Source organism: Chelonoidis abingdonii, chromosome 8 (assembly GCF_003597395.2).
Source record: "Chelonoidis abingdonii isolate Lonesome George chromosome 8, CheloAbing_2.0, whole genome shotgun sequence".
In the NCBI taxonomy this organism is placed as follows: Eukaryota; Metazoa; Chordata; order Testudines; family Testudinidae; genus Chelonoidis; species Chelonoidis abingdonii.
Window position 1 is genome coordinate 45864986 of NC_133776.1, and position 19204 is coordinate 45884189.

A 19204-nucleotide genomic window follows, 5' to 3' on the forward strand; every position below is an offset into this window, starting at 1 on the left:
CAACACCTAGTTAGTTATAAACTGTGGAGTCCACAAAGCAATTTGTAGAGCAGGGATCAGCAACCTTTCAGAAGTGGCGTGTCGAATCTTCATTTATTCACTTTAAATTAAGGTTTTGCTTGCCAGTAATACATTTTAATGTTTTTAGAAGGCCTCTTTCTATAAGTCTATGATATATAACTAAGCTATTGTTGTTGTATGTAAAGTAAATAAGGTTTTTAAAATGTTTAAGAAGCTTCATTTAAAATTAAATTAAAATGTAGAGCCCCCCCTGGACTGGTGGCCAGGACCCAGGCAATGTGAGTGCCACTGAAAATCAGCTCGCGTGCCGCCTTTGGCACGCATGCCATAGGTTGCCTACCCCTGTTGTAGAGTATCACTTTTCCAAGTAAAACAGGTGATGAGAAAGGTGACTGTGAGATGTACTCAGTAAGGTGAATTCTGTTTTAAAAACCTTGGAAATCAGAGACTGCAAGTGACAGCTCTTGCTGTATGTGGGGGGCTTTTGGGGTCTAGGAATTCCACGAGAATGCTGGCATTTGAAGTACTTGAATGAAACATGAAGACTCCATGGCATCCCTTTTTATCTGAATGTGTACTCTAAGATTACTCTGGTGATGGTTGGTAGGGAAGATGAAAGAAGGTCAGACGAAGGGTGGCTAAAAGAAGATCATGTGTATGGCTTTTTTTTTTTTTTTGGCCATTGCAGTGGATTAAAATGGTATTTTTAAAGGTCTCTGCTATGCCTGAACAGATATTCCTAGGCGCCGTTGCACATGGTGTTAGAAGTGAACTGCCAGGCTGTCTGTGGAGCGTTCAGTCCCGTGAATGGCTGAGTGAAAAGAGATACTAGCAAAAATAAATAACTTTGTTAACAAATGGTATGTTTGGTTTTCATCTTTCAGACCCCCCTGCTTATAAACCCTCAAGACTAATTGAGGTGGCTTCGAAAGATTCAACAAATGTCAGTGGGCAAGCAATTTGCCCTAACTTTGGTACCCGGTACCAAGGATTAAGTAGGCCATCAAAATTTGCTTTCACTGTTATGTAAACAGTTGTACCAGGGAGAACTTTTGTTTTGCAATAGGCAAAGGAATTTGCTTTAAGGGGGGGGAAAAAAAAGGTTGGGAACCATTTCTGTAGTTCCTGGCATGAAAATTTGGGAATCAGAAAGAATGGTGCGTGTACTTGTCTCTGTACATGTAACACATTCTAGAGGGCTAAATCTTGTTAGTGTAAATCATTGTAGCTCCATTGACAACCGTGAAGTTACACTGCTTTACTTTAATGATGGATTGATCCTAAATTCTTTTTCAGATGCCTTTTTCTGTAGCTTCGGGGTTGCTGAGGCTGCAAAAATATCAGAGCAACTATTAGGGCTCAGGCATTCTCTGCATTGGTATCAGTACATGTCTACCCCGAAATAACGCTGTCCTCAGGAGCCAAAAAATCTTACCTCATTAAAGGTGAAACCACGTTATATCAAACTTGCTTTGATCCACCAGAGTTCGCAGGCCCAACACCCCAGAGCGCTGCTTTACCGTGTTATAACCGAATTTGTGTTATATCGGGTCGCGTTATTTCGGGGTAGAGGTGTATATTGTTGCTTTAGTGGTGGGGTTCGTGAACCCCTGGGGGTTTGCAAAATGTTACAGGGGGTTCTCTGGCAAAAATTCCCAAATGGTGGACAGAGCTGTCCCTAGGGATCCTGGGCAGCATGGAGCTCCTGGACTTCCAAGAGCTAAGCAGATCAAAGTAAGTTTATCTATCACACTGAGGAGGTTTAAACTTCATGACTCCTTATAAGAAATGGAAAGGGAGGTGGATATTTTTTTGCTGTTTTTAAAATTAAATAGGGAGCTATTATTGTTTTTAAAATTATGAAGAACAAGTTTAAGCTTTGTTGTAACATATGTTCTTTGCCTGGACTGCTCAAAACCTGAATGCTTGTGTAGGAGGGACTCTTTGAGTTGGCTTCTTAAATACCTTCCTGCTGTTTCACATCTGATACTCCTTGATGAAACACAGGAGCCTTGTCTTATAACAGGCTTATTCAAAGTGATACAAGCTACGAAAGTGAGATCTTGGAAGAATATTGCCGTTTTCATAAGCTTATAAAATTACTGTAATGATAAATAATAATTAATAAATAGTGTGTAATAAGCATGTCCTAAAACAAATTTTATATTTCCAAGATCACTGCTTTTATAATTTATGCTCAGGTAAGGGAGAAAATCCCTGGAAATATTAATTTTTAGGAAGGGGCTCGCAAGACTTGACATTTTAGTGAAAGGGTTTCGTGGGTTGTTAAAGTTTGGGAGCCACTACTTTAATACAAACCTCAGAAAAGGACTCTAAGGCCTTTCAGACATCAGCTGCATGGATGTCATGCAGAAGTCAACATCTCCACTGCATACACCTTCCCTACATATAAGCCTTTTGCTGAAAATTCACTGCCCCCACCCCAGTCCTGTTTAAATAGGGCAGGGACTATTAGCACAAGCACCCCAACAAATCTCAGCTGTCATGTAGAAAGGGACTTACTTGGTCTCTAAGATAATAGAGACCCAAACCATTTAGGGCTTTGTGCATCCTAAGGAGTATATTTAATTGCACCTGGAGATGAGCTGGAAGCCAGTCCAGACTATACAGCACAGGAGTAGCGTGCTTCCTGGGAGAAACATTTTGTTCAGTAAATGGGTAGCTGCATTTTGTACCAGATGAAGTTGCTGATTGTCTCTCAGCGATAGCCCAATTACAGAATAAATGTCTATGTACTGTAGTACGAACATGCAAGCAATCTTTCCAGACATGAGCTATGTAAAGCAGAGAGTGTTGGCTGCTTATTTTCCATTTGCTCTTGTGTACTGCACACAACTCCAAGTTACTTGCAGTTGTCCAGGCATCTCAATGATTTCTTTAGCTAGACCAGACTGCTTTCCATCCTCACCTTCTCTCTCCCACTCGCACATCAGTGATAGCACTGAGGAAGATGGAACTGTAGCCACTAGTTGTCAGGAGGAGATCAAATGCAGCATTGTTTTTGGAACACGGCACCCTGTGATTCACAGAGTGTCAATTACTCACTCATCTCCTACACTGTCAGCAGAGGAGCAGATAAGAGGATAGCAGGATGCCCTGCAGAGACCTGGCAGTTGTTTGAAGAAAGCTTAAAGCATCATTGAAATGCCATGAAGGGTTCCAAAGAGCATGGAGGACAAAACCGAGAGAGGGAAAAATAGCTCTTTCAGCTGGCAAGATTTCTGTATCCATTGGTGGGTGATATGTCCCTCTGATCCTTCAGTTTGCTATGCTGCATATTGCTTACCCAAGAGCAACTTAGCTGTTCAGCTCGGCACAAACAATGTGAGTCAGTTATAGCAGCATTATTTAGAAAGATGCAAACTGTCCTTACAATACCCAGTGTTTTCAGAGATGTCACATTGTGGTTTCCTGTCATCTCGAAGCAACATTTGCTGTTCCAGATCAGTACAGAAAGTACTGCCTGTATTCCCACAAAGAGGTGTGTCATGCCTGCCAGCCAGATGCCAGCAAATGCACTTAGACAATTATTGTAGGTTCTGCTTTCACTGTAAATCCCACTCTGTTGGGGGCCTTTGGAATTTTGCAGGATAACTTTAAATTTTGGGAACATGGTTAAAGCAAGTTCCAGTCCCATCTACACAGCAAGAAGCCATGTTTTACCCAGTCCGGGGGACTACTTTGTTGTAACCACACTTCAAAACTGGAGTATTGTGTCCAGTTCTGGGAAAGATGTGGGCAAATTGGAGAAAGTCCAGAGAAGCAATAAAAATTATGAACGGTCTAGAAAACATGCCCTCTGAGGAAAGATTGGAAAAAATTGGGTTTGTTTACTCTGGAGAAGAGAACACTGAGGAGAGACATGATGATAGTCTTCAAGTATGTAAAAGGTAGTTATAAAGAGAAGGGTGATAAATTGTTCTCCTTAACTACCAAGGACAGGACAAGAACTAATGACCTTAAATTACAGAAAGAGAGACGTAGGTGAGACATTAGGGAAAACTTCCTAATTGTCGGGGTAGTTAAGCACTGGAACAAATTACTTAGGGAGGTTGTGGAATCTCCATCACTGGAGGTTTTTAAGAGCAGTTAGACAAATGTATGTCAGGAATGGTGTAGATAGTATGTAATTCTGCCTTAGTGCAGGGGACTAGACTGGGTGATCTCATGAAGTCCCTTCCAGTCCTGTATTTCTATGGTTCTGTGATTCTCAATATGCTCTGTTTTACAGTGTAGGCAGGATAGTCCATCTCTTCTCCTTTGCCCTGTATCTTGACTGTAGCGCGCGTGTGTGTGTGTGTGTGTGTGTGTCTTACACACCACTGCTGGGATTCCATGTTATTCAAAGGCAACAGCTGAACTGGAAAGCCAAACCGAAGTCTTGTCCTGACGCAACCAATGTCTACTGTGCTAATTCTTTCACAGCTGAAAGGGTCTTTTGCAATTAATAGCAAACTGCTGTTGTTACTGCTCAGGGTACTTGAGACAGAAGTGTCAAACACTGGAAGTGGCAGTTGTTTTTTTTTTCTTTAGAGGATCTGTTTTCCAGTGACCACTTTCTCCTTTTACATCTTATGCCTCCTTTCCCCAAAGTCCCACTAGCAAGACCCTAAGTTTGGCATTTTAATTCTGCTGGGTGAGAGAGAGAATCATTCTGCCAGAGCCTCTCCAAGGACTTTGTATCAGAGATGCTTTATTGAGGGTAGCCCCTTTCACCCGGTGAAGGTCTAACCTGTGTCATTAACATGGCAGCTAGTTAGTACTAGTTGGATAAATCTGAGTTTACCTCAGAGATCACAGTGCTATTGCACAGCTTTGCTGCATCAGGATGCCAACAGCTTGTATGGAAGAATTTAAACATAAATATAGTGAATAGCTAAATTAGCATAGTGTCAAAGAACAACAGTAGAAAGATATCACGACCCCTGCTAAAACTCATAGCTTTTTTTGAGGGGGAAGGAAGAGAGATAAGATTTTTCAAAAGTGACTAGTTATTTTAGCTGCCCTCATTTCGTGTGCTCAATCTGATACAACTTAAAAAGGCCTTGTTCTCCAAGGTGAGTGCTCAGAACTTTCTGAAAATCAAACCCCTTCATGATGTCTAAAGATGGCCACCCAGAATCCCAAGTCACTCTTGATCACCTTGAGTAGACATGCCTTGTGATACAGCTGGAAGATCAAGAGGTTTGACAGTGTTGAACAAAGAGGACAAGTGAATCCCAGAGCAAAGGGCCTTCTGTTTAGAAGTACCTGCTCTGACCCCCCAGACACATACTTTTAGAGATTGTAGGCTCAAACATTTCAGCTGATCTCAACTGATGGGTTATTGAACAGAGGATTGTTTCTACTGGATTGTTTCCAGTATTCAAACTGTAAAATCTTTTATAGATCCAAACCATACTTTGAATTGCATCTAGAAGTGAATTGGAATATGTTCTGGAATGGCTGGTATTGGATGTTAATGTTTGGCTCTATTGCATTGGTTTTTTCAAACATCTCTCCCCAGTGAGAGGCAAGCAAGTCCAGGGAAAGTGGAAGAAAGAATATAACTTATTTTTCCCTGGTTAATCATTTTCACTTTAGGACCTCCAAAGGCTGTGGCCAGTTATCGGTTGCATATAGACTGTTCAGTAGATGCTACTGTGTTTTTGCTAATTCCTAAGTTGAAACAGACTAGCAAAAACTCACAGAAAAGAACTGGTTGCTCTTGCCCTCTTGACCACAAAAGGCTTGCTCCCTCCATCCTCCTCTTGAAATATTTCATTTGTGCCCGAGGCAAGATTATTAGATTTTGTAAATCCACAATGGTTCAGCTTAGTCGCTTTGTGTGCACGGCATTGTGTCTCACTTGTCCTCAGAGGAAAGCTAGTACTGTTGGAGGTACGATACTGCTGCACCGCCTAGCAGCCTCATCCTGATTGTGGCTGGTGCTTGTGTGGAAATGATAGAGAACGGCGGGGGAGGAAATGTCCCTCCCCCTTCCTACATATCCGCACAGGTCCAGAGGCCCTTTGGTCATGAGAATGTGACTGTAACACACTGGTCAGTGCATAGCCCTGGGTTCAAATCCTAGATAAACCTCCTCCTTAGCCAACACTGGGGATTAAACCAGGCACCTCCAGGACTAAAAACATGAGTCTCTAGACCTTAGCTAACTAGCCAAGCTCTGTTGCTAGAGGCTGTAACAGACGTGCATTATCTGTGGATCAGGCAGAAAGGGGGATGTGTAATATGCTGACCAGTGGGTGATATAATCACAGGGCCTTATTTAATTGAGCAGCTAGTAGGATTTTGGTGAAAGATGAACCAAAAGAAAACTTGTAGACAGGCCATTGGGAATGACAGACTATAAAGTGCTTGTAGACTCAAATGCCTCTCAGAGCCTTTATTTTCTTCAGGTAGGATAAAGAAAAAATATAGGCCTGCCTAGCTGTCAGTGTCCCTTTAACATGTAATGAATAGTGACTTCAAGCAGGATGACAGACAGTCCAGAATTGTGCTCACTAGTTTTGAATAGAGCTGTTAAGTGACATCTGAAGGACTCCAGAAAGGGTGATTAAAAAAGATGCTATCTTCAAATCCCAGCAGGCTGTGAAATGTGTATTTTCAGTGGCTACATCCTGAAACAATTATATCCTAGAGTGTAGTCAGGTTGTCCTTATCTTTCCAGTGGCGTACATGCAAGACCTTTTTTAAACCAGGTTTATAATACCTAATACTTTGAAGGAATGAAGTTGTTATGCTCATGTGCGTTGTTGTTGGACTCAAAATAAACATAGAAGGTGTTACTAAAATTGCTTAGGTTTATAATTAATACCCTTATTCCTTAGGGAAGCTGTATTTTTATTCTGATTGCAGAACGACTCAGTGTTTTTCTTGGGCTGCAACACACACCAGAAGCGTTGTGGTCACATACTGTTCGCTTTTTAGCGTTTTCTCTAGATTCCCGCTCTCCATTTAATGAGATTCTGGCATGAGGCATACAAATTATTGGGCTCATTTGTGCTAGATTCTTAGGTAATTTACCTAAGACGAGTTAACAAGAATGAACTGAACAGGGGAGAGAGGGAAAGGGGTGCGTGTGCGTGCGTGTGCGTGTGTGTGTGTGTGTTGACATACATCTCAAAAGGGCAATGTTGGAGGAGAGCACCATTCCTTATGAGATCTCAAGATGCCGTGGTGCTTTTTCCTCATCCTTGCCTTTTGGATATCTGCGCGCACATTCACTCACTCAAAACTACCCTTCCCCATGGTGTATTGAATTGGAGTGGAGGATGGTTAGCGTGCCAGTCTGGAACTTTGGAATCCCATGTTCAATTCTCTGTGCTGCCACAGGGTTCCTGTGTGATTTTGGGCAAGTCACTTAGTCTCTCTAGGGATGCTCACACTGCAATAAACCACCTATAGCTGGCCCATGTCAGCTGATGGGCTCACAGGGCTTGGGCTGCAGGGCTATAAAATTGCAGTGTAGACATTCAGGCCGGAGCTTCAGCTCTGGATCCCTCGACCCTCATGAGGTCCCAGAGGAGCCCAGGTTCCAGCCCCAGCACCTACCCTGCAATTCTATAGCCTTGCAGACCGAGCCCGAGGAGCCTGAGTCAGCTGATGTGGGCCAGCTGCAAGTGTTTTATTGTAGTGCACACTGTTCCAGCCCCTAAGGCAGATCTACACGTAAAGTGTAAATCAGCCTAGCTGCCTTGCTTAAGGGTATGAAAAATTCACATCCCGAGTGCCGTAGTTAAGCTGACTTAACCCTCAGTTGACCTAATTGCCTCTCCGAGAGGTGTATTAACTATATTGATGGAAAAGCCTTTCTATTGCTGTAGGTAGCATCTGTGCTATGCACTACAGAGCCATAGCTGTGCCACCTGTAGGATAGCGATAGCCTTAGTTCCTGTCCATAAAATGAGGACAGTAGCACTTCCTCTTTCACAGGGGAGTTGTGAAGAAAAACAACTGAATGATTGTAGGGTGCTCAGAAACTACAGTAATGGAAGCCGTATAAACACCATAGATAGATAGATTCCAGTTTCCTCCCCTGTATATAAATGCAAGACCAGGTAAAATAAGACCAAAATGTCTGTGTCTCTATCTGTCTTTAAAGTACTTATTACAAGGGCTGGCCCCTATCTCTCTCTACATGTATGTATGTCTCTCTCTCTTTAAAGTATTTATAACAAGGGCCAAAGGAGCAAGACTAAGTTACTGAATTCCTAAGGGAGAATATAACAAGACAAGTGGGATTTTATAGCTGCTACAGTATCCACTCCCCTCCCCCCTTCAGTTCAGCATTCAGACTTATGGCAAGACCACTCTGACAGATGTTCCTACTGAGATATCGTGAACCTTCTTATTAAAAATAAGCAATACAGAAATGCACATACCATGTTCCTGAGGAACACAACTAATTACAGAAAAACAGATGTTTTATTCCCACCTAGTAGGCAAGTGACCTCAGTTGTAACATTCAAGTAATAAAAGTTGCTCCCACACTTTTTTGTCAAACTGCCCCTGCTAATTTATGAGGCAGAAAGAAAAGGGGTGGATGACGTATTAAAGAGCTGAAGAGAGCTTGAGCAGAATGATGTCAAGGAAAGAGGGGAGGGAAAGAGACTTTGCTGGGAGAGAAAAAGTTAAATCATTAGAGAGCTCTTGGTTGCTATAAACCAGGTGTTCTTGACCTGGGTGTCAGGAACAGGTGTCAGGCGATTAGTTCATACTTAATAAATCCAGAAGGGACCATTGTGGTCTTCTGGTCTGACCTCCTGCATAACACAGTTCATAGGATTCCTCTGAATTAATTCCTAATTGAACTTGACTATTGCAACCATTCTGCCCTTCCCGTGCTGCTAAGTAGGAGGGAGGTCCTGACTAGATGGGAGAGAGATGGAAAAGATTCAAACCAACTCCTGCAAATAGCAAATGTTGAATGCTCCAGGTTAACATACTGGTCACCTGGCTACTTATATTGGACACTATTGTTTTCACCACTCCTAAGAAATATGCACATAGATTTGTGAACTTTTTTCTGCTGTTTGTTTTTCTTACTTAGGATTTCATTTTCATTTAATCATTTTAACAGTAAGAGCAGTGTAATTCCCAGCTTACAGTAGTGCATTTTACACATCTGTACCTGAAATTACCCTAAAGATCTGCTTTACTTGCAGGCTTGTTTTAGATATTCATTCCTTTTTCTTTTAAATAACATCACCGTCTGTTTGCACAGCACTTCTTACTGAAACTATTGAATGATAATAAGAACAACACTTAGCGCTGATGTAATGCACGCTATTTTTTTATTTTTTTGTCTAGAATCTGGTTTGACGGATCAGTGAAAAAAGAGTATGGAGGGCCCAGGGCAAAGATTCTGGGTCCCACAAAAGGATTTTGAAAAGTAAGGGAGGAACCAAGGTTGGGCTCAGTGGTGAGTCAGAGAGATAGTGTATGATGTCCTATCCAGTTAAAGTCTTCGACTTGTTTCCTTTCTGAATGTTCTGTGCTATGCGCTTCTTGACTCAAGTGTAATTGCTGAATCAATGTTTCTTTAATGTTCCGTATATCAGTTAATGTGTGTGTGGTAGAGAGTATTTTCCACAGTCAACATTAAATATATAATAACTCTTCAAAAGATAGTGGATCTATTGGAATTGGGAAATTGTACCATAAAATGCTTAGGGGAAGGGAATAATAATTTTCCAGAAGTATAGTATTCTTGCAAAAATACAGTACCTGTGCTCCTGCTCCATTGCAGGCTGGCTGACCTCTTCTAACCTCTTTGGATACATGCTGGAAGTGAATGCTGAATTTACTGGGAATTAAAGGAAATAAATCATGTGAACAAGGGTACAGATTGAAAATTGTCCATGTGATGGAAGAGAGAGGACTTGAGACCACTTTCTGTTCAGAAACTACTTGGCAGCTTTCAACTTTAGTTGCTTTAGGAACCACAAGCTAAAGTTTTCTCATGAGCTTAGATGTGTTTTTTTTCTTGACCACTGAATCACTTTACTGTATTATCGTGTTGGATACTGAAAATGAGAGCAGCTTCCAGGTGGAAACCCAGAGCTTTTAACAGGTAAAGAGTAGACAAGTAAAACACAGTCATGACTTAAGAAGGAAGCTGATCTCTGGGGTTTTTTTTCAGTTATCACGGGTCCTGTTAATAAGTCATAGCTGGAAACCTGTTGGCCCCACCCATTTCCAGCATGCCTGATTTTGGTAAAGTGGAACCGTTCTAACCGCTGACACTAGTTCAAGTTGCTGTGTAATGTTTATGGTAAAATAAGTTAATTCTCTCTTCCCTATTCAGAAAAGGTTAAAGATGAATCTTAAAGCCTTTCCAAATGCGGCTAAATTGTTGTTAAATGTACAGTCAGATTACGAAGTAGTTGAAAACTCCAGGGGTCAAATCCTGCCCTCTTTGAAGTCAGTGGGAGTTTTGTCATGGACTTCAGTGGAGGCAAGTTCAGGCCTCAGGTGAGCAACCTCCCGAAGTTAAAGTAAATGCTTTACATCATGCTGAAAAGGAGAAGGATTTTACAAGGCATCTCCTCTGTAATGAGATCTGATATATTCCCATTTGCTCCCCTTGTCAGATGCCTCTCCTGGAATCAATAATTCAGTATGTCTATCTGCTTAAGGCAACTGCTGATCAAAGTACAGTTTTTGTTATTTGTACACCCTAATAAATATTTTGACTTAGAACTCAAGGAGGGAAAAAGTGATTTGTCAGGTGGAAGCTATACTGAAGATGAAAACAGTGAAGTTTCATCACCTTGAGTTACAGTAAGCAAGGTGGACTGAAATTCATTGGGAAGGAAGTTAGTGGGCTTGCTGGGAAACCAGAGATTCTGATCTTACAGGTACTGATGGGATTTCCACTGCTACCTGGATGCTGCTTCCTTGTTCCCAACTGCTGAAGGAAGCTAAATGGGAAAGAGCCGAGTGAAAGAGAAACATACAAGAGAAGAAAGTGATGGGAAGCGTACAGATATGAATAGATTGGCTCAAATTAGAGTAAAGAGATGGTGTGAAGAGAAAAGGATGAGAAAATTGTCAAGCCACCAGTATAGCACACAAATTTACTTGTATATAGTAATGTAGATAGGCTTCGCAGCTGATAAGCCCTACATAAGGACATGTAGAATTTGTAGGTCATAGTATGTCAGTCATATAGTGCCAGTAGATGGTATAGGGCTGAGATTTAAAAAAAGATATAAAGGCCAAGTTTCAGTGATCCTGACTGAAACATAGGTTGGGAGATTGATTATTTCATTAGAGGAGGAGTTCATTGGCCATAGGCCAAAGAGAAGAGATTGGTCTTGAGATGAGATCTGAAGAAAACTGGGGAGTCAGTCACGTGCAGAATAGGAGGTATTCCACATAGTGGGTGGTGCATCTGCTTCTCACTCCAGAGAGACAGGGAGGGGAACATTAAGAATTCTGATAGGAATTCTTCTCAGCATGGAGACGTGATTGTGTAAAACAAGCCACTCCGAAACTTTGGATAGAATTTGAAGTGGACCAGAATGAACCTTATTTGAGGTGAAATAAATAAAACTCCATGCTTGGAGTTTTAGATGGCATAAAGGGTGGGAATATAGTTAGATGTGTGGCACTTGCTGCATTTCTTTTTTTTTCTTGAAGGTAGGCATGTAAAATGTGCTAGATTGACAGTCCTAGTGACTGAATTATCCACAGAAGAGGGGTGTGATCCACAGACTGATCTCAGATATTCCTTCCCAAACAAGGAATTACTGGAAATCTCAGAGCATCCTCGAAATCAGAGAAGGGTAAAGTCTTCTCAGGTCATCCAGTCTCTTTACTTACAAATTCAGGATTGTTCCCTATGGTATATTTTATAGCTTTTTGTTCAGCCTCGGTTTAAAAGTCCCAAATGGTGGGGGTAGTTCTCATGAGATTGCCACCTCGATTTTTTCAGACCAAGTCTATTGAGGCTCATTAGTGACTAGTATTAAAGCTGTGTGTGCAAGTGGGCTGTTGAACAGGGAGCGATGAAGTGAGAGACAGAATACCATGGAAAATCTTGAAGTCTATAGTGTCCATTCATTGTAACTCATGGAAAACAAGAGAACGTTGATGGTTAATTTGATAGAAGCCCAAAGGAACAACTTCTTTTCTACTTGCTGGCAAACTGCTCCCAACCTTCAACAGTCTATCCAAATCATTAAGCCAAGGACTGGGTGGTTAGCTGGACTTGAGGTAAACAATCTGTGTGCTGGAGTCACTACTCTGCTAAGACTAGGAAGGAAATTTTGCCTGGGATTCTGAAATGGACGGGAAACTAGAGGAGATTTCTATGCATGTGGGTCATGTATTCACTTTAATTTTTTGGTGACCAGCACATTTTGATTTTTCCCATTAACTTGCGGGTGTGAAATGGGGCGAGTTCTCTTAGCTGTGAAGCCTTGTTCTCTATGTTGATATCCAAGCCTCTACTTTATTTTGTATCAGCGGCTCAGGCATAGAGGCGCAACAACTGGGGTGGGAAAGAAAAAAGCAATCCAAGGAGGAGTCATTGCTGAAAAACATATATATATGATTAAAATAATTAAAATACTGTTCAACTGCAAATCAGCCTGGAATTGCATCTTCATCATATATCAAAATTAAACAAAACAAATTATGGTAATCCTTTTTAATACCAGGCATTAGATTCTTGCCAGTGCCAGTAGAGACACAAAGGCAGGGAACTAGTGCACTGAATCTTAAAGATGATAGATGATAGGCTGCATTTCTCCAAGAGTTTCCTGCTGTTTATAGGTGAAATAATGTTGATTGTATACTCTAATAAAGGCGCGTTTTGTACCTAAAAGCAAGAAGTTATGGTGTGGTCCTTAGCTTGGGACTTGAGAGGGGGAGGACAGTGGATACAGACTAGAAAGAAAAGCTTGGTAACCATGTATATCCCAATTTATGGGGAGCATCACTCCTCCAAAGCAAAAAATGGCCTGCTAACTCAGATCAGTGGAACTAACATGGGACCTGCAAATGCTCATTACCTCTGAATATCTGGCCACTTTTATCTAGATATCTAGCTTTAGGCATCTGACTTAAGAGTCTCAGACCTGATACACAAGACAAGAGTTTTGAAATTCTGCAGACTTTTTTATAGGGGAAGAGCATGTTATGTGTGTTATGACATAGGGTTGTGAAAAGCAGTATTAAACAAATAGTTAAAAATGGTATTCTTTAGGAACCTTTATAGGCTATTGTGTAGTAATGTTTTTCAGGCTTATAGTTAGTCGTTACATGTTACAGAATACTGAGTACTTACCTTAGAAAAAGAAAAGGGGGAAAAAATAATGCAACTATTTGAAGAAAGTCGCCTATGCTGTTAATATTTAAACTGCAATTTTTCTGCAACATTCATGTGAAAAAGTCCTGATGGCCAAAATGTCAGGAACATACCTTTTTAAGTAATAAATTCCTGAGATTGTTGGGCTTTTCTTTAGGTAGGCACTCGAGGAATGCTAGGTTCTCAGTCATAACCATGCTTGAGACGAGTACAGCATCCAGCATTGCACCTTATGCTGGTATGTCAGCTCATTCTGTGAGGTCACAATCTACATCTATGGCTTTACTTAAAAATCTTCCAACATATGAGATCTGCAGAGTCACTACATGGTCCTTGGTACATACCTTCTCCAGGCACTATGCCTTAGTCAATGCCTCTAGATCTGATGCAGTAGTTGGCAGTGCAGTTCTTTCCTCAGTTGTGAAGCTCTCTCCTCCTTAAAGGGATATAGCTCTCTGAAGTAGAGCACCCATTAGGACACTACTCAAAGAAGAAACCGAGGTTACTCACCCTGTGCGTTAACTGTAGTTCTTCAAGATGTGTGTCCCTATGAGTGCCCCACTACCCACCCTCCTTCCTCTCTCTTTGGAGTTTCCTACTGAGACTCGGTGGTGGAGAAGAAACTGAGGGTGGTTCACCCACGCAGGCTGATATAGACTCTGTGTGGGCATGAAGAAATCAGCAGCGCATGCCTAGGCCGAATGGACACTGGTAATAAAAAATATCTGATCAAAAGCATTCGTGGCGCACATGCCCTTAAGTGGAGCATCCAGAGGAGGACACATCTTGAAGAACCACAGTTACTGCACATGGTGAGTGACTTCTTGTTTGCACAAACCCGGCAGTATGTCTGCAGCAGTAAGCCTTTTCAAGATCAACATTACAAGGAGCAGTTGTATTACCCCTTAAAGTGATGTGGAGTTCCAAAATCAGTATTTATCAGTATTTCCTCTTTGGACTATCACATGACAAAAGCAAAGAACCCCTACAGTTATGCCATCTTGGTCAGCTCTCTAAAGCTAAGCAGGGTCAAGTTTGGCTAGTACTTGGATGGGAAATCTCCAGGATGCTGCAAGATGTTAGTGAAGAACCTGTGGTCTGAAAATACAGTGTTAGAGCGCAGTGCTGTAGGCATCATCGATTGCCCACTCAGCTTCTCTCCTGATGGGTGAACTAAAAATACCTAGATAAACAGGTCTTTCAAACAAACAACCCCCTTCCACAATGACACCCAGACTATTCATAGTGATTAAAATTCCATGGCACTTTTTGTAAGTTCTTAACCCCACAGTTTTAGCCACTTTCCAATGGGAAACTACATTCTGCCTATCTAAAATTAATTCCTGCTGCAATTTCATTTGCTTGCTTGCTTTCCCTAACACTGATGGGCTGTGCTGCTGATGTGGATTGGCAGTTGTGCTCCACCCAAGAGGCTGATGCACTTGACTGTAGAGTGGTCTGTGTACACAGCACGTAAAACTCTCTCATCCACATCAAGGAAAGCGGAGTCTCTAAGATGCCTTGGCACTAGAGTGAGTTGGAAAATGGGGAAATGTTTTTTGTTTTTTTTTTTATGCAAACATGTCATCTTCATTTTTTGGTTGATATTTTGACGAAAATTGTGAACAGCTCTTCAAGATAAAAGATGCTTCTCTGCTCCTTCCACCTCCCCACTCTTTCCCCTCCACCAGCCCCAAGCCTCCCTGAATCCAGAGGGCTGTGCACTCATATGGAGCACTGTCCTATAGCAGGTGCAGGGGAGTCCAAGTCCCACTCCCCTAGATTCCCTCCTCTCAGAATCCTTGGAAAATTTCAGTTCAAAGAATGGGAAATTAAAAGCAAGCAGCAACAGCTCTATCCCACGAAGCAGAATAGCACCTTTGGCACCAAAGGTAAGGGCAGTCATAGAAGCAACATAGAATCAGTCCTGAACTGAAACTTCTACTGCCAAGTGCCGTCCTGGACTAATTCTTTACAGCTGAGCTGTAAGCCTCTCTGAAAGTAGGGATTTACAGTGGAAACACTGACTAGCTATAACTATACAGTATCATGAACGGAGACACTATAATTATGCCTTATATGATTCACCAAGACGTGATTTTTATATAGCTTATGAGCATTTGCTGTTTGATGGTTTTGGGAGCAGTTTTTGTATGTGGTCTGCTCCCTTTTGTTCATACTTGGTTGGCACATGTATTTCTATAAACATTTCTCTGAAGGGTACTGAGCAGACAACTGTGATTAACTATGAAATGATTGGGTGAGCTTTTGTCAAAGTTATAAATAGGATACCACACAAACCCAGCACTAATCTTACTAAAAGACAGATACTGGCAACATTTCTTGGTCATATGTTGATGATGCTGAGAGAACGACAACTTATATCCTTTTTATATTTTAAGACAAAGCACATTTTCATTAAATATTCAAAGTGCTGTTGCTTAAAATAAGTTTCCCTAGTAAGATTTTATTCTTAAAGTGTAAATGCTTTGGATCAAATACAGACCTGGTGCAAGATGGAGTTACACTCACTGGTATCTAAAGCTGGTCCTTTATTTTCTGAGTGGTGGTGAAAGGTGATGACATGATGGTCTCGAAGACAGAAGTCCTCTATCCACATACCAGCTGCAGCATGGCCAGACTCCCTTACTCGGCCCTGTCAGTGTGTCTCAGCACACACTGACATGGACCAGCCATAAGGGTGAAAGAATAGCTCAGTATTGATGTCTGTTGAATCTTTACTTCATTTAACCATTTGCCATAAATAGATGATTTTGTAATCTGCAAGGATATATAATTCAAACAAGCAAAGTGAGATGTAAAAAGAAAAGCAGTGACAAAGATTTCATCTGTTTTCCTTTACATCAGTGTTCATCTGGACATTCAGAAATGTAAAGTGGATATCAGCTCTCCTTGTACCATGAGTTGTCCTGAAAAGGTTGCTGTACGCTAGTAATGAATTAATCTCCAGAGGCTCCAAGGTTGATTTGATAATTATGCAGGCATTGAGATACTTCTGCTAAATTTTATGCCAAATATGTGAACTTTGGCTGGCAAATTTTGGAAATTCACTGTCTCACAAGATTTCTAGTACTACTTTCTTCCATTTGGGGTGGAAATAAATGTAGAAGAGTCTTGCAGCTTTTTAGCTTGTTCACTTCTGATCAAAACAAAGGAGGGTGAATGTGTATGAAACAAACAAAAAAGAAAAAGCTAAGGGAAAATTGGACCTTTATATGGATGATGATAAACATCCAGAGTTCCAAAGGTGAAAAATACACCAACCAACCAATCCCCATACAACCCCCAAGAGTTGTGGGAAGGATATAAATGTTCCTGCTGCAGGGCATAAACCAACTTCTAACTTTAAGGGGCCCTTCAACCTTAAAACACCTCTGTAGTAATCTTATCATTTTGTTAACCTTCAGTTTACTGTAGTGGTGCTTTACAGGAATATGCTTCCATTAGGTAGCAAACTGCTAATGCAAAATATGGAAAACTTGATTTAGTAGTTATTAATGCCATAACTTCAAATAACTAGAATGCTCACTATTAATCTAAGAAGAAATGGAGAAAGATCCTGCTTAATGAATTGCTTTCCTTCTTCCATAAGGATGTTACATGCTTAATGAAGACCAGCACATATATAAATGTATTGTCCACAAGACTTTGATTAATCTTCATGTGATAGAATAGGAACCATATTTCTGTAATGTGGTATAAGATCTAGCTGTGGATAAAAGTCACTTTGTTTAAAAAAACTGCAAGTCAGAACATTGGATAAGAGGCCATTATGCTCAGGACAACTCTGAAAGTTGTCAATAACAGTGGATTATGGAATGAAGCATCAGTATTTCCTCAGAAGTCTTACGTAAAAAGACAAGATAATTCTTTCCTTCTCTAACATGCCTTATAGGGGCCTCCTGTCTTCACAGACGTTAACAGAAAACAGCAAAATACTAAACTGCCTATGTCTCTCTTCTGTAACTAGACATACACAATATTTTTAAAGTGTTCTAGTTTGAATTGGATTTTTTTTTCTAAGAGTAGTTTACTCTCAGGGTGCTAATTGAAGGCCATACCCACAACTTCACCACAAGGCCTTATGTAATGGATCTCCTCCCCAGTCATTAAGCAAGCTGCTCAGGAGCCGTGATTGGAGTCCATGCACCTGAGGCCAGTAGAATCAGTGCTGTGGAGAGAGATGCCGGGAGCAGTGCTCTTTGGTAGGAGTAACTGTATCAGTTCTGCTAGATTTAGGACTTTCATTGCCTGCAGAATATGTGGATTTGACACTTAAATCATTCTTTAAGGTGCCACTGAACTCCTTGGTGTTTCTGTGGATACAGATTAGCACGGCTACCCCCTGATACTTTAAATAATTCTTTCATCCCTGTCTCAAAGATATTCACTGTAAATCATCAAGCATCTCCTTACCCAAAAGCATAGGCTTCAAAAAACACATTAGGTCCCGTTTTGCCCTCAGATACATCGTGCATGCAGCACACATTCAGGTCAGTGGTGTGGTCACACCTGTGTAACTAAGTTTGGAATTGAGGTCTACATAGAGGAATAAGTGTGGTGTCATGGCTAGGATCTGGAAAAGTTTGTGAATGAAGAGGCTAACATTAGGCAGGTAAATCGCTTTAACACAGATTGTTTCGGCAGGAGTTAAAAACGTTGTCAATATATGTGGCATTTTCTACAATCTGTTTCTTTAGGGGATTTGCTATTGAAATGAACACATGTGACCTTAGAAGCTACAAGAGTATCATTTCATTCGAAGCCTCTGTCTTATCCACTCTGTTTAATATTCTTCCAGGGCATGTTGGTGGACTTTACTCTTGTCTGTTAATTAACTTTTTCTTTGCCATGTTAACATTCCCCATAATTGCCTCCCTCCTTGGGGGCTTGGATAAAGCAAATGAGTTCCCCACTTCCAGTGCGTCTGAATGCGGCTGGATTGACAGTCCCTGGAGACTGAAATCCTCAGGAATGGAGATTGTGTTCAGAGTTACGAACAATGTTACGGTTCTTTCAAAAGTTTACAACTGAACATTGACTCGGTACAATTTGAAGCTTTGCTATGCAGAATAAAAATGCTGCTTTTCCTTTATTGTGTAGTAGTTTACATTTAACACAGTAATATATTATATTTGCTTTTTGTGTGTGTTAGTCTCTGTTGCTGCCTGATTGCGTATTTCCGGTTCCAAATGAGGTGTGTGATTGATTGGTTAGTTCATAACTCTGAGGTTCTACTGTATGTGGAATGAATCCCACCTTGTTAAAAATTACTAATTGGTACTCAGTGATGCAAATACCAGCATGCCTCCACTATTTCCTGTACAGGATCATATCCCAATACCAAGATGAATGTCAACCTCAAAAATAATTAGATAGGCTTGAGCTACGAAGTTTGGATCTGGATCCAGATCTGAACTGTTCTGATCTGGGTTTTTGGCTCTTACAATAATAAAGGACCATATTCTCCTCTTTGCAGAAAGGATTTCAACTTCCTGAGCCATATTATCTGCTTGGATAATGCCATTTAATGTGAAAGACAAAGGCTGAAATAATTATACACTACTTTTTTGCGTAGTGTCCCTCTGACGCTCCACTTCAGGTGCACATGTGCCTCTCAATCTCTTGATCAGAGATTTTCAATTAGCAGTGTCTGTTCAGCCTGTGCATGTGCCAGATGCCTCCTTCTGCTGGACACGAAGTCCATATAGGGCTGTGCAGGCAAATTGCCCTCTGTTCCTTCTGAGCTACCACAGCCTGAGCTGGAGCCTTAGCAAGTCCACCTTGAGCATGCCTCGGCTTTTCAGTTTTTCTATAGTTAAG

At 41.1% G+C, this 19204-nt stretch overlaps 2 protein-coding genes across 3 annotated transcripts in view; one reads left to right on the forward strand and one right to left on the reverse strand.

Moving 5' to 3' along the window:
* Window positions 1–19204, forward strand: part of GPC1 (glypican 1) — a 738496-nt gene that overhangs the window by 553636 nt on the left and 165656 nt on the right. The window lies entirely within an intron of this gene.
* Window positions 3084–19204, reverse strand: part of ANKMY1 (ankyrin repeat and MYND domain containing 1) — a 250288-nt gene continuing 234167 nt past the window's right edge. For both annotated transcript variants that reach the window (XM_032764738.2, XM_032764737.2), the window contains one exon: window positions 3084–3094. The gene's annotated coding sequence lies outside the window, so the exon portion shown is untranslated. The remainder of the gene's footprint in view (window positions 3095–19204) is intronic.